This window comes from Saccopteryx bilineata, chromosome X (genome assembly GCF_036850765.1).
Source record: "Saccopteryx bilineata isolate mSacBil1 chromosome X, mSacBil1_pri_phased_curated, whole genome shotgun sequence".
Classification (NCBI taxonomy): Eukaryota; Metazoa; Chordata; class Mammalia; order Chiroptera; family Emballonuridae; genus Saccopteryx; species Saccopteryx bilineata.
In genome coordinates, this window is record NC_089502.1 from 53869444 (window position 1) to 53881786 (window position 12343).

Genomic DNA, 12343 nt, shown 5'->3' on the forward strand with positions numbered 1-12343 from the left:
AGGGCACACAGGAGAAGTGACCATCTGCTTCTGTCCACCCCCTTCCTGTCATTTCTCTCTCTTTCCCTTTCTCACTCTCTCTCTCTCTCTCCCCTTCTTGCAGCCATGGCTGGATTGGAGCGAATTGGCTGCCAGCACTGAGGATGGCTCCGTGGCCTTTGCCTCAGTTCTTATGAATAGCTCAGTTGAAAAAAAATAACTCAATTGCTGAGCAAGGGAACAGTGCCCCAGATGGGCAGAGCATTGCCTGGTAGGGGGCTTGCCAAGTGGGTCCCTGTTGGGGCCTAGCAGGAGTCTGCCTCTGCCTCCCCTCCTCTCGCTTAATTAAAAAAAAATCAATTCCCATCTTAACAGAGGCAGAACTAACTCAAGAAATAAAATACAGTTTGGTAACTTCTACAAAGCCTTTTTTTTTTTAAATTAGAGGAGGGGAGATAGACACCAGCATGCGTCTATACTGGGATCCACCCAGAAACACCTATCTGGGGCTGAAGTTTGAATCAATGGAGCAATTTTCAGTGCCCAGGACCAATGGACAGACCAACCAAACTCCTGGCTACAAGGAGAGAAGGGTGAGAGAGAGGGGAAGAGAAGCAGGTGGTAGCTACTCGTGGTGCCCTGACTAGGAACCAAACCTACGCAAAGTCTACACGCAGGGCAGATGCTCTATCCACTGAGTGAACCTCAAAAGACAGTCTTTTCTTTTTTTAGAGAGACAGAAATATGAGAAATGAGAAACATCAACTCGTAGTTGCCTCACTTTAGTTATTCATTGATTGCTCCCCATACATGGTGTGATGCGGAGGGCTCAAGCTCAGCCAGAAAACATGGGCTTTAAGCCAACAGCCTTGGATTTATGTTCATGATCCCCCTCTCAAGTTGGCATGGCCCCACTCAAGTCTAGGAGCCTGCCCTCTACCCAGAGACCTCAAGATTTTAAACCACGGCCCTCAAGTGTCCCAGGTTGATACTCTATTTGTTGCACCATCTCAGGCTGGGCCTTTTTAAGGCTTGTGAAGGATGATGTGGTTTTAGAGACAGGGCATCTAAAACAGTGGTATGAGGTGGAGTGCAGTGGGGTAGCCTCTGCCAATGGACTGTGCTAATATAGAATAAGTATGTCATAGCTGCAACGGTAATGAAGCAGGAATTTAACATGTACTTTTGGAAGACAATAAACTGTTTAAGGATGGAAATCAAGTGCATGTGGAAAATAAGGGAAAGGAGGAAGGTAGTGCCTTGAGCTTCTTTGTAAATGAAAATGTGAGCCATCAATACAAACCATATATTTAGTTTAACATTTTCTAGTAACCGTATTTTTTAAAAAAGCAAAAATAAGCCTGACTGGACAGTAGTGCAGTGGACAGTGCGTCAGACTTGGATGCAGAGGACCCAGTTTCAAAACCCTGAGATTTCCAGCTTGAACGCAGGCTCATCTGGTTTGAGCAAGGCTCACCTGCTTGAGCCCAAGGTCACTGGCTTGAGCAAGGGGTCACTCGGACTGCTGTAGCCCACCCCGCCCCGTCAAGGCACATATGAGAAAGCAATCAAAATCAATGAACAACTAAGGTGCTGCAACAAAGAATTGATGCTTCTCATCTGTCTCTCTTTCTTTCTGTCCCTCTCTCTGTCTCTGTCACAAAAAAGATGAAAATCATTGAATAAACTATTTAATATAATTGAAATGTCGTTTCAACATGGAATTTAGATAATTAATGATACCTTTGACATCATTGCCTCCACATGAAGTTATTGAAATCTCATGCATATTTTACTTCCAACACATCTCAGTTCAGACTAGTGACATTCAGTGGTGGTATTCAGCTGGTTTACACTGGTTTGATAGAACCAATACTTAATTTTTTGTTCAGAGTACTGGTTGTTAAATTATTTGAATCCCACCACTAGTGACATTTCAACTGCTGAAAATATGTGGCACTGGCTATCATATAGTACACTGCAGACCTAAATCCTAAAATGTATACCTAACATGCTGAGGAGTTGAATTCTACCTTAGAAGCAATAAGGAGAAATTAAAGGATTTAAAACAGAGTGACCTGAAAGAGCAAACATGTAGTACACGCCAACACTGAACTCCATGCTAGGCTTGGAAAATCAATGAAACTCCATCTCTGCCTTTAGGCAATATACTGGCAAGCAAGAAAGGCATATATGAAACCATGATTCTGCTGGGACTAAATTTAAAAAGTGAAGAAAGTCAATTTTACTTAGAATAGTATCCATTTACTTTCCTTGCTAGAATGCAAATACATTGAGACCTAAAAACATTTCTGTAAGGTTGGTGGATAGAGGGATAGTCATGTGGAGAACTCAGACCCGCCCACTTTGGCTAGGAACGCCCACAATGAAGCCCGCCAAAGGAATCTTCCCAGGAACCATTTGGAAAGAAGCGATCGTCTGCCAGCCAGTGAAATTTCACCACGTCATAGTAGCTCCACTTCCCTAGAGGGACCCTTTAAATATCTCCCATGCAGTTTAATCCGTGCAACTTCCCTAGCCTCCATCTCCTCCATCTTTCTTTCCTCGGGGCCAAGGAACCTTGCCGGGAGGGGTGTGCGCTCTGTACTCAATAAAGCCACTTTATTATTCCACACTTTGCGTCTCCGAGCCCTCTTCCTTCCTTCTCGGCGGGAAAAATACCTTACATTTTGGTGCCGAAAACCCAGAAGGAGTTAGAAGTCCGCAAGGACTGCTCCTTTCTCCTCCCCTCCGAGAAAGAATCAGGAGAAAGTACCAGGATCTCCGACTTCCATCCACTTCGGAGCACGGTGCGGTAAGTCCCCTGCCTCCAGCTTTCCTCTCAGTTCTTTCCTCCGAGACTCACTGTCCGAAACCGTAGCTACGTCAGGGAACTCTTTTCCTTCTGAGTGAGTGTGTGCTTGTGGAGACCTCCCCAAGCACATCCACTTTCATCCATGGCTGGACCTTGAGTTTTTAGGACGCTAATACTCAAGCCTGACCACTCCGAGAACTGAGCATGGCTGTGAGGGCACAGCCTTCCCTAAGGAAGAAGAAACTGTTCTTCTCCGCTGTGGCCAGGCCACAGAACCCACTCAATTAGCCTCCGAAGGGACTTTCGGTGTTAACACCCTCACCAATTTAACTATCGCCAAAAAAGCTGGGAACTGATTGGAGATCTCTTACACACACGGCTCTGAATTATTCATGCACCTGTCCTTAATCTCTGTGCTGCCTGTTCCATTGCACGGCCCTTTTTCTGGCCAGAGAAACCTCACCTAAAACCTCTACTCCTAATCTTTCCTTCTCCGAGGACTCCAAACTCTCTCTCCCTTCCCTTCGCAAAAACCTGTTTCTTATTTGCCATCTACTACCTTCTCTTTCTCCTCCCCTGCTGGCCAGGGGCCCCTCCCTTCACTGTGTTCTCTAGTCCCGCCTCCGTCAGGCCTTTCTCAGCCTGGCATTGGCTCTTACACCGGTTTTCAGGAAGTCCAACCCCAATTTTCTTTCAGGAAGTTCCTGCCCTGTCCTGCCTTTGGCTCTAGCATTTCCTGTGGGATCTGGGTGCCGGGCTCCGCACGAGCCCCCCTCCTCTTATTCTCAATCCCCCAAACCCCTACCTGAACCTGTGAACATGGCATTTAAAGTTTTTAATGGTCTCAATTAGTAAAAGAAGGCCAAGGCTGTTTCACCAGGCCCCGCATGCAGCAGATGGTAACGCTCCAAACCCCGACTCTTGTGGCAACCCTGAGACCAGCAGAGCCACTAGCAGCTTGCTTTAAGTGTGGCAAGCAAGACCACCGGTCCCAGCAGGGCCCCTGCCAGCGGCTGCCCACTGAGCCCTGCCCTGACTACAAGCAGCCCAGTCACTGGTGGAGTGATTGCCCCTTTGGGAAACAGGTTTTTTCCTCAGTGCCTCTACGTGGAGGAAAAGCCGCCCAAATGGAAGGCCAATCCAGCCAGGTGGGTGCATCACTCGAACTCCTAGGGCACGGCCTGGACTCAGAGAACCCAGGGTTCTGCAACAAGTGGGACCGCATCCACGAAGTTTCTCCAGTCACAGCCACACAGATGTTCCTCCTGACACCCCTCAAAGCCACCACCTTCTGATCTCCCCCTCCCCACGACACCCCTATTCAGCAGGAAGTAGCCAGATAAATAAACGGTGCCCCTTTTTCTATTTAACACAAAAGGTCAGAATGTAAGGTTGGTGGATAGAGGGATAGTCATGTGGAGAACTCAGACCCGCCCACTTTGGCTAGGACCGCTCACAATCAAGCCCGCCAAAGGAAGCTTCCCAGGAACCATTTGGAAAGAAGTGATTGTCTGCCAGTCAGTGAAATTTCACCACGTCATAGTAGCCCCACTTCCCTAGAGGGATCCTTTAAATATCTCCCATGCGGTTTAATCCGTGCAACTTCCCTAGCCTCCATCTCCTCCATTTTTCTTTCCTCGGGGCCAGGGAACCTTGCCGGGCAGGATGCGCACTCTGTACTCAATAAAGCCGTTTATTATTCCACACTTTGCAGCTCTGGCCCTCTTCCTTCCTTCTCGGCGGGGAAAAATACCTTACGATTTCACTCATTTTTGTATTCACCTTAGTATCTAGCAAGGGCCCTAGCACAGAGTACAAACTTAAAAACAAATAGCATATGTACCATCAAGAATAAGAGCAACAGAAGAAGACAACAAAGAAAATATGAGGTGATTCTTGCCTGTTTTAATAGCAAACACTTGTTATTTAATTATCTGGGAGCTGGCCAGTTGGCTCATTGGTACAGCATCAACCCGGGATGTTGAGTCCAGGGTTTCATTCCCAGTAAGAGCACACAGGATAGGCGACCAGCTGCACAACCTCCTCCCCTTTCTCTCTTATCTCCTTTCCTCTTTCTTAAATAAATATAAATAAGTAAGTAAGTAAATATCTGAATAAGGTATATTGTCCTGGTGGGGGATTTTAAATATATGTGAATATACTTTATTAAAAATATGGAGATGAAATAGAATAATAGCTGTGGAATAGCCATGGAAAGTTAAAGTGACGGCAGAGAAATCAGGTATTACACACACACACACACACACACACACACACCCCAGAACAGTCTTACAATGGAGATTTTGCTGCTTACTCCCCTTTTGAGATTGGTTTTACAATGGAGATTTTGGTGCTTACTCCCCTTTTGAGATTGAAAATATATTATGTTGAACCTCATTTTGCAAATATCAAGGGACCAATCAATTGAGTTAATTTAAATACTGTCACACATAACATTTTCTTATAAGAAAACTCTTATGAAACAGATTTGCATTGTTGCCATGAAGTAAAAGAGACATCATGTGTATGTCTGTGTGTATTCAGAACAAATGACAAATACACAGATTACTCCAACAGAAACTATTTAGAAGGAGTCAGGTATAATCTACCAGTTAACCAGATGAACTTAGGTGATATTTGATAAAGAATTTCTATCCTGCTCCACTGAGAATAAACTTGTCTACTGAACCAGGAAAATATAGCTATAGCCACATTTGGTTGTTTGAACTAAGGGATTAAACTAAAGTTTCAGTCAACTCAGAATCAGTGCAGCAGATGTTTTGATATTTCAGTTTTGCTCTGTATTGATATTTCAGTTTTAGAAACTATGTAAGTTGAAATTTTTTTCTAGTCACAGCTGGTTCATTTGTTTAGGTTAAAAAAATTAGTAGCAAAAAAAGAGGGCTTGATTTATTCAGATTTCTGCATATAAAATTAGTTTCAGCAATTAGCTTAAATTCATTATGTTTCTTCATGACTAGTTCAAGGGCCTTATTTTGATCGTTTTAGTTGTTCGAAATTAGGTTATACAATACTTTCACTGTTATGTTGAATGAACTCTTTCTAATCACGGTGGTCCAATTAACACTCAGACAACTATGCATATGTTTACATATGTTTGTGCTTAGACACTATCTTAAAAACAAAAAAGATGTGAGTACAAATTCAAAGAGGATGGCTAAGTCATATTTTCTTTTTTATTTTTATTTTGTGCAGAGAGATAGAGAGAGGGACAGATAGGGATAGACAGATAGGAAGGAAGAGAGATGAGAAGCATTAACTCTTCCTTGTGGCACCTCAGTTATTCATTGATTGCTTTCTCCTATGTGCCTTGACTGGGAGGCTACCGCAGAGTGAGTGACCCTTTGCTCAAGCCAGTGACCTTGGGCTCAAGCTGGTGAGCTGTGCTCAAACCAGATAAGCCCGTACTCAAGCTGGTGACCTTCGGGTTTCAAACCTGGGTCCTCTGCATCCCAGTCCGACGCTCTATCCACTATGCCACCTCCTGGTCAGGCTAAGTCACATATTTCATAAAGTCTGTATTGACTGAAGAAATGCTTGTGTAGTGATAATTACCTGCCCTAATGGTTGACCAAAATTAAAACAACCAAGTTATATCCTGACACTAGAGATGGATATTCTAGTGAAACTAGTTCATGCTATGGGTATCTATATCTCTGTATTTTGAGAAACTAGATTCCTGAAAGGAACAAACGCCTAAAAGACTTATGAAACAGGACCGCTAAGAAGAGATTTAATGTGGCTGGGTATTATATACAAAAGTACCTATGGGATAATTTAATATAATGCTTTAACATATTGAATAGCTGATTTCAAAAAAGGAGAACAAAGGTTGATGGCAGTTTCTTAGGTGAATCAAGCTCGAGTTTATATATTTTTTCTTTTTTTTAAGTAATAGAAGGGGAGATAGAGAGACAGTCTCCCGCATGCATTCCGACAGGGATCCACCCAGCAACCCTGTCTGGGTCTGAAGCCCATCTGGGGCCATGATCACAACTGAGGTATTTTTACTACCTGAGGCAGATGGTCCATGGAGCATTCTTCAATGGCTGGGGCCAACGTGGTCAATCAATGAAGCCATCGCTGTGGGAGTAGAGAGAGAGAGAGGAGGGGGAGGGAGGGAGAAGCAGATGGTTGCTTCTCCTGTGTGCCCTGACCTGAAATTGAACCTGGGATTTCTACACACTGGGTTGACACTTTACCAATGAGCCACCAGCCGGGGCCTATATATTTCTTTTGCAAGAAATAGACTTGCAAATTATGTCATGACAGTGTAATTAATTCAAAATACACATTACCTATGGACCTAATGGAATCCCCATTTCTGAACATACTATGAGCTAAAACTCCAACAAATTTGGTTGGTTTTGGTCCTAATCCATGATTCTTGTAAGAACACTATAGAAGCATTGGAAAAAACTTTCCTGTGATCCACCACTCCCAGAAAAAGTGACTGAATAGTTATGGTTTGGGACCCAGAATCTATTTATAAAGCTCTGCACTAGTATTCTACTGAGGATCCAGATATGAAAACCATGGAGATAAGTAAAGGGAAATCAAGATCAAGGAGAAGGGATATTTATGGTCTGGCACCAGCTTCTTGGTTTATAGCTGATTGTCTCTTCCATGTCTTCACACGGCAGAAGGGAGAATGGATGTCTCTGAGGTCTCTTTTGTAAGGTCACTAATCCAACTCCTAAAGGCTCTGTCTCATGAATAGATCAACTCCCAAAGGTCAGATCACCTCCCAAAGGCCCTCAAGTCTAAATTGAATAACACTGGTAATTAAATTTCCACAAATGAAAACTAGTAGGGGCAAAATCATTCTATAGCAAGAACTTTTTAACTTTCAGATACTTTATTCCTTAAGTGTTATTTCAAGAGCCCATTCAACTCAAAAGTTTTTAAATGATTTTTAAAGAGTTAATATGCACACATGAATCAGTAAAATTTTACTTCTATACACCCCAAAGATCCTTAACAGTATAAGATAGTATCAGTTAAAAACTTTTATACTAGTCCTTGAAGCATATTTTTACTGAATTAAAGATCAAACACCTTTTTTCAAAGCAGAGGATAACTCCCACTGTGTAGACCAGAAAGGTTCCATTTAGTTAATACACTGATACATTAGTATTTTAGAAAGGCATGTTATATTTTTTTAAAAGATAAACATTGAGATGGAATTATTTTTTATTTACTGATTGGGAAGGGAGCATCAACAATACCTGCCCACTTTAGTTGTTTATTGATCAGTTTCTCACAGGTGCCTTGACTGGGGGTGCTCTAGCTGTGCCTGTGACCCCTGTGACTTTGGGCTTAACACCAACAACCTTGAGATCAAATCAGTGATCCTGTGTTCAAACCTCAGAGTCTGAGCTCTAGCCAGCAACCTTGGAGTTTCAATCATGTACCCTACACATTTTGAGTTGATGCTCTATTCACGGCATCATCACTGGTCAAGCGAGATGGCACCGAGTTTAGTAAATGGTAAAACTGCTAATTTATGCAATAAATTACATTTTCTATGAATTGTCATATTTTTATTTCCCTTCTATCCATTAGATTTCTGATTTGCTAATTGCACAATCTATGCATTCTTACAAATACTTGGTAAATCTTCCCAATTGTCTGCTGTGAAATTACCCTGGAGTATAGATAGAATTCCAAAATTTATGTTAATGATTGCTATGATCCTTTTTAGTGATACACAACATTTAAGCAACCCTGTTATAGCCAAGAGTCCACGTGCAGGTTGTAAATAATGTTTGTCACCTCTAGAAATATATCCTAGCCAAAAGCTCATCCTCATACTATAGATACAAGCGCAGATTTGACAACACTTCAGCTGATGAAGTTGGTTACCTGAGCTGATAAAAATCCTTAATATCCAGTTACTTAGTATGTTTTACTGATCTCACTGTTGACATTGAAAGGCAACACCTGATAGGTGTTAATGAATTCCCCTCTATTTACACTTTTCCATAATCTGCAACCTTCCTTCTCACATGCAGAGATGTGTAAAAGGGGGACTTTTGGAAACAATACCTGTCAATTTTGCCAGCATAGTCCTTGCCCTAAAACTAATCATTCATTGGTTTGTAAAAAAATTGTAATATAAAATATATTAAAAGATCTCTATAAATGCAAATAAAATAAAAAATGCAATTGATTTTTATGGATTTTAAGTATTACATATAAATAAAAGCACTGTAGGCTATTAGATACAGTCTGATAAAATGTCAAAATGGTTCCCTAAGGGAAATCAGAATGATTTTCCAGAACACTATTTCTAACAGCTCCCATTGTTCTGTGATACTCCCTGATTTGCTCTGAGGAGAGGTTGTCATGGAAGTGCTAAAAAGATACCTAAAAAATAAAACCATAAGATGATAAGCCTTAAAGGGAAAAGCCATGGTGGATGCCTCCAAAACTTTTTGTGTTAAAATTCACTGTTGTAATTCAAGAAATAGTGTCACATGAACACATAGGCCTTCAAACTGATCCATTAAAACCCTAACAGAGGTTTAATCTGAAAAAATACTACTGTGTCTGCTGTTTAGCATTTCCCTGTGGCTACCCCCAGCCCGATCCAAGGCCCTGATTCCCAAGTCCAAGCTAGACCCCTTGGCACGCTGCCTTGTCAATTGGCCTACTGCTCCACAGGGTCAGTTTCTGTGAGCCCACCATCTTATAAGATAGCAACTCTACTTAGCAGACTGAGAGCCCAAGCCAAAGGAGCCAGGGCAGGAGCCCTACCTAGCAGCTGGCCCAGCACCAACCCTGAGAAGGACAGGAGGCTTAGGCACAGAGCCCAGTGCCTATTCCGCTGTAGCAACTGTCAATCAAAAGGGAAGTTTTTATTCTGCGTGTGAATTCTACAAATACAGAGACCAGGACCCAATTTCAAAGGCATCTGATATAAAAATGACTTAAGCAATCTCTGCATTTGTAAGAATAAAATTCCATTTCAGCCAGATGGTGTTTACATTGAAAAAGTTCTAAATAAGTAGAAAGCAGATTATGAAAAGCTGGAGCTCAACCACACTTACATTCAATGGCAATTCCCCATGGAAGAACAAGGCATGAACTTCTATGAACTGACTACATAAGAAATTTAGGAATTCAGAAAAACAAAAGAAACAATTAGAAGATTACTCCTAGCTTACAAAACAATGTTAGAATTTTCTAGATTAAGCTGATTGATAAAACTGGAAATATGGCTTGGTAGGTTAACTGGCAGGAAAGGTTTCTGCATCTCAATGAGTCCCACCATAACAATTTTATTTTATTTAGTTAGTTATTTTGTGACAGAGACAGATAGAGGGACAGATAGGAGTGGACAGACAGGAAGGGAGACAGATGAGAAGCATCAATTCTTCATTGCAACATCTCAGTTGTTCATTGATTGCTTTCTCATATGTGCCTTGACCGTAGGCCTTCAGCAGACCAGGTGACCCCTTGCTCAAGTCAGCGACTTTGGGCTCAAGCAAGTGAACCTTGCTGAAACCAGATGAACCTGTGCTCAAGCCGGTGACCTCTGGGTTTCGAACGTAGGTCCTCCACATCTTAGTCTGACACTCTATCCACTGTGCCACTGTCTAGACAGGCCCAGCATAACTATTTAAAAGCACCTAGATTCTTAAGAGCCTTGGTTATCTTGGAAGTGAAAGTTTTAAATCTCCTGTTATAAAATTTATTCCTCATGAAACTCTTGTAGAAAATACTATTTCTGTTATTAAACAGAGAGCTCTGAAGTATTTTGTTTGAACAATTTGAGACAGAAAAGAAAGAAGAAAACTCTTAAAGTTCATCCAGGAACATTATATGCCCTCAAAGTATTTGCTCAGGATGCCTAGAAAGTAGTCAGAGGGAAAGCAAATGCCTGCCCTGCCGCCTCCACTCATAACACTCAAAGTTCTATGCGCAAAAAAAAAAAAAAAAAAAAAAAAAAAAATCTAAGGACTGCAAACATTCTTCCTCAGCTGCTCCTGTAAATAGCCGAACAACTGGAGAGGAGACAGACAGCCCCAGCAAAGAGCGCAGCGGTGAAGCTGTCAGGCCTGGAACCAAAGAGACAGCAATGCTGAAAATTCCAATTCTCACCAGAAAAGCAACAATGAATAATCAATCTCACAGAGAGAAGGACAGTGCATCACCTCCTGAAAACGATGAATAAGGTGAAAATGAGAAAAAAGACTGTGGACATCCTGAAAACACAGATTCCCAGGGTGATTACTACCACAGTGAACTATGTGAAACCCATGAAGAGTTTAGGTATAGGAGGAGCAAAGCATTTTACACTTTTTCCTAAAGATCAGGTCACATTTCAAATTGTAGCCATCTGTGATTTATGTTGTAAGCATTTTATAGTTGATTTTTTTTAATGTTGGATGACAGTAAGTTTAAGATGTTTTAAGACAAGGCCCAATAAATAAATGCATTTTGTAAATAAATAAATAAATACAAACTACAACCCTGTATTTATAGATTACTGTAAGGTCAACATCTTTAGAGAAATCTAATCAGCTAATAGCCATCATGACTTCCTAGGTAGATGATTTATTTCTGCAATAGAGTGAGAAAGAATGATTTGAGTAATTTTCCTAACCCTTGGAGGCTATAAGGGACAATACTGAAGTCTGTTTGCAAGTCCTTACATCACCCTGAAGAGTAGGACAATTACTATTCTCTGTCTCACAATCTAAAATTTTAAAGACAACAGTAAAAATAGCAGCTACCATATTCCCAGTACTGCCTATTTGCCAGACCCGAATTAGAGGTTTACATGTGTGTAGCATCAGTGGCTGCCACTGTGGCCATGCAGATGCAGGTTCCCACTGGATTCGGGCAGACAGTAAAGTAACTGTGGAGCCAGAAAAGGGTGGGCCATTCCGTTTTTCAGAGTCTCGTAACTGCGGACAAGCAAACAGGCAGGAAAGAGCGCCTCCCTCTCACTCAGGGTTCCCAAGCCTCAATTCATTCTCCAGCCAAGCAGGCCAGCAGAAAAACCCCTTCTCCAGCAAACAACAGAAAACAATGGCTGCTCCCAACCAGAAGAACGCAATCCACAGTTCGCAATCTGCAGCCCTGAGAGCAAGCACCCTGTAGCCTTCCATAGACCACACACCCATGGCGCTGCAAACAAACCTAAAGAACACTTGTTACAAACTTGTTTGACCAACAATGTGTTATCTTAGTTTAACCTTCGCAATGACTATGTGAAGAAATTGATAATTGCTTTTTTTTTAAAGATGTTATTTATTCATTTTAGAAAAGGCAGAAATAGAAAAGAGAAAAAGAAGGCAAAGAAGAGCAGGAAGAATCAACTCCCATATGTGCCATGACCAGGCATGCCTAAGGTTTCAAACCTTAGCCTTGCAGGCTTATGCTTTATCCACTGCACAGTAATTGTTCTATCATATCAATAATGAAAGTATAGTTAATTGTGTATAAAAACACAGCATGTCAGTAGCAGATTCAGGCTTTGCTGAAGGCTGCTCTGTTGAATTCTCTGGGAACTGCATG

At 41.8% G+C, this 12343-nt stretch overlaps 1 pseudogene; it reads left to right on the plus strand.

The window, feature by feature from the left end:
- Positions 1–446: 446 nt before the first annotated feature.
- LOC136317663 (opioid growth factor receptor-like protein 1) lies at positions 447–11926 on the plus strand (annotated as a pseudogene).
- Positions 11927–12343: the final 417 nt, after the last annotated feature.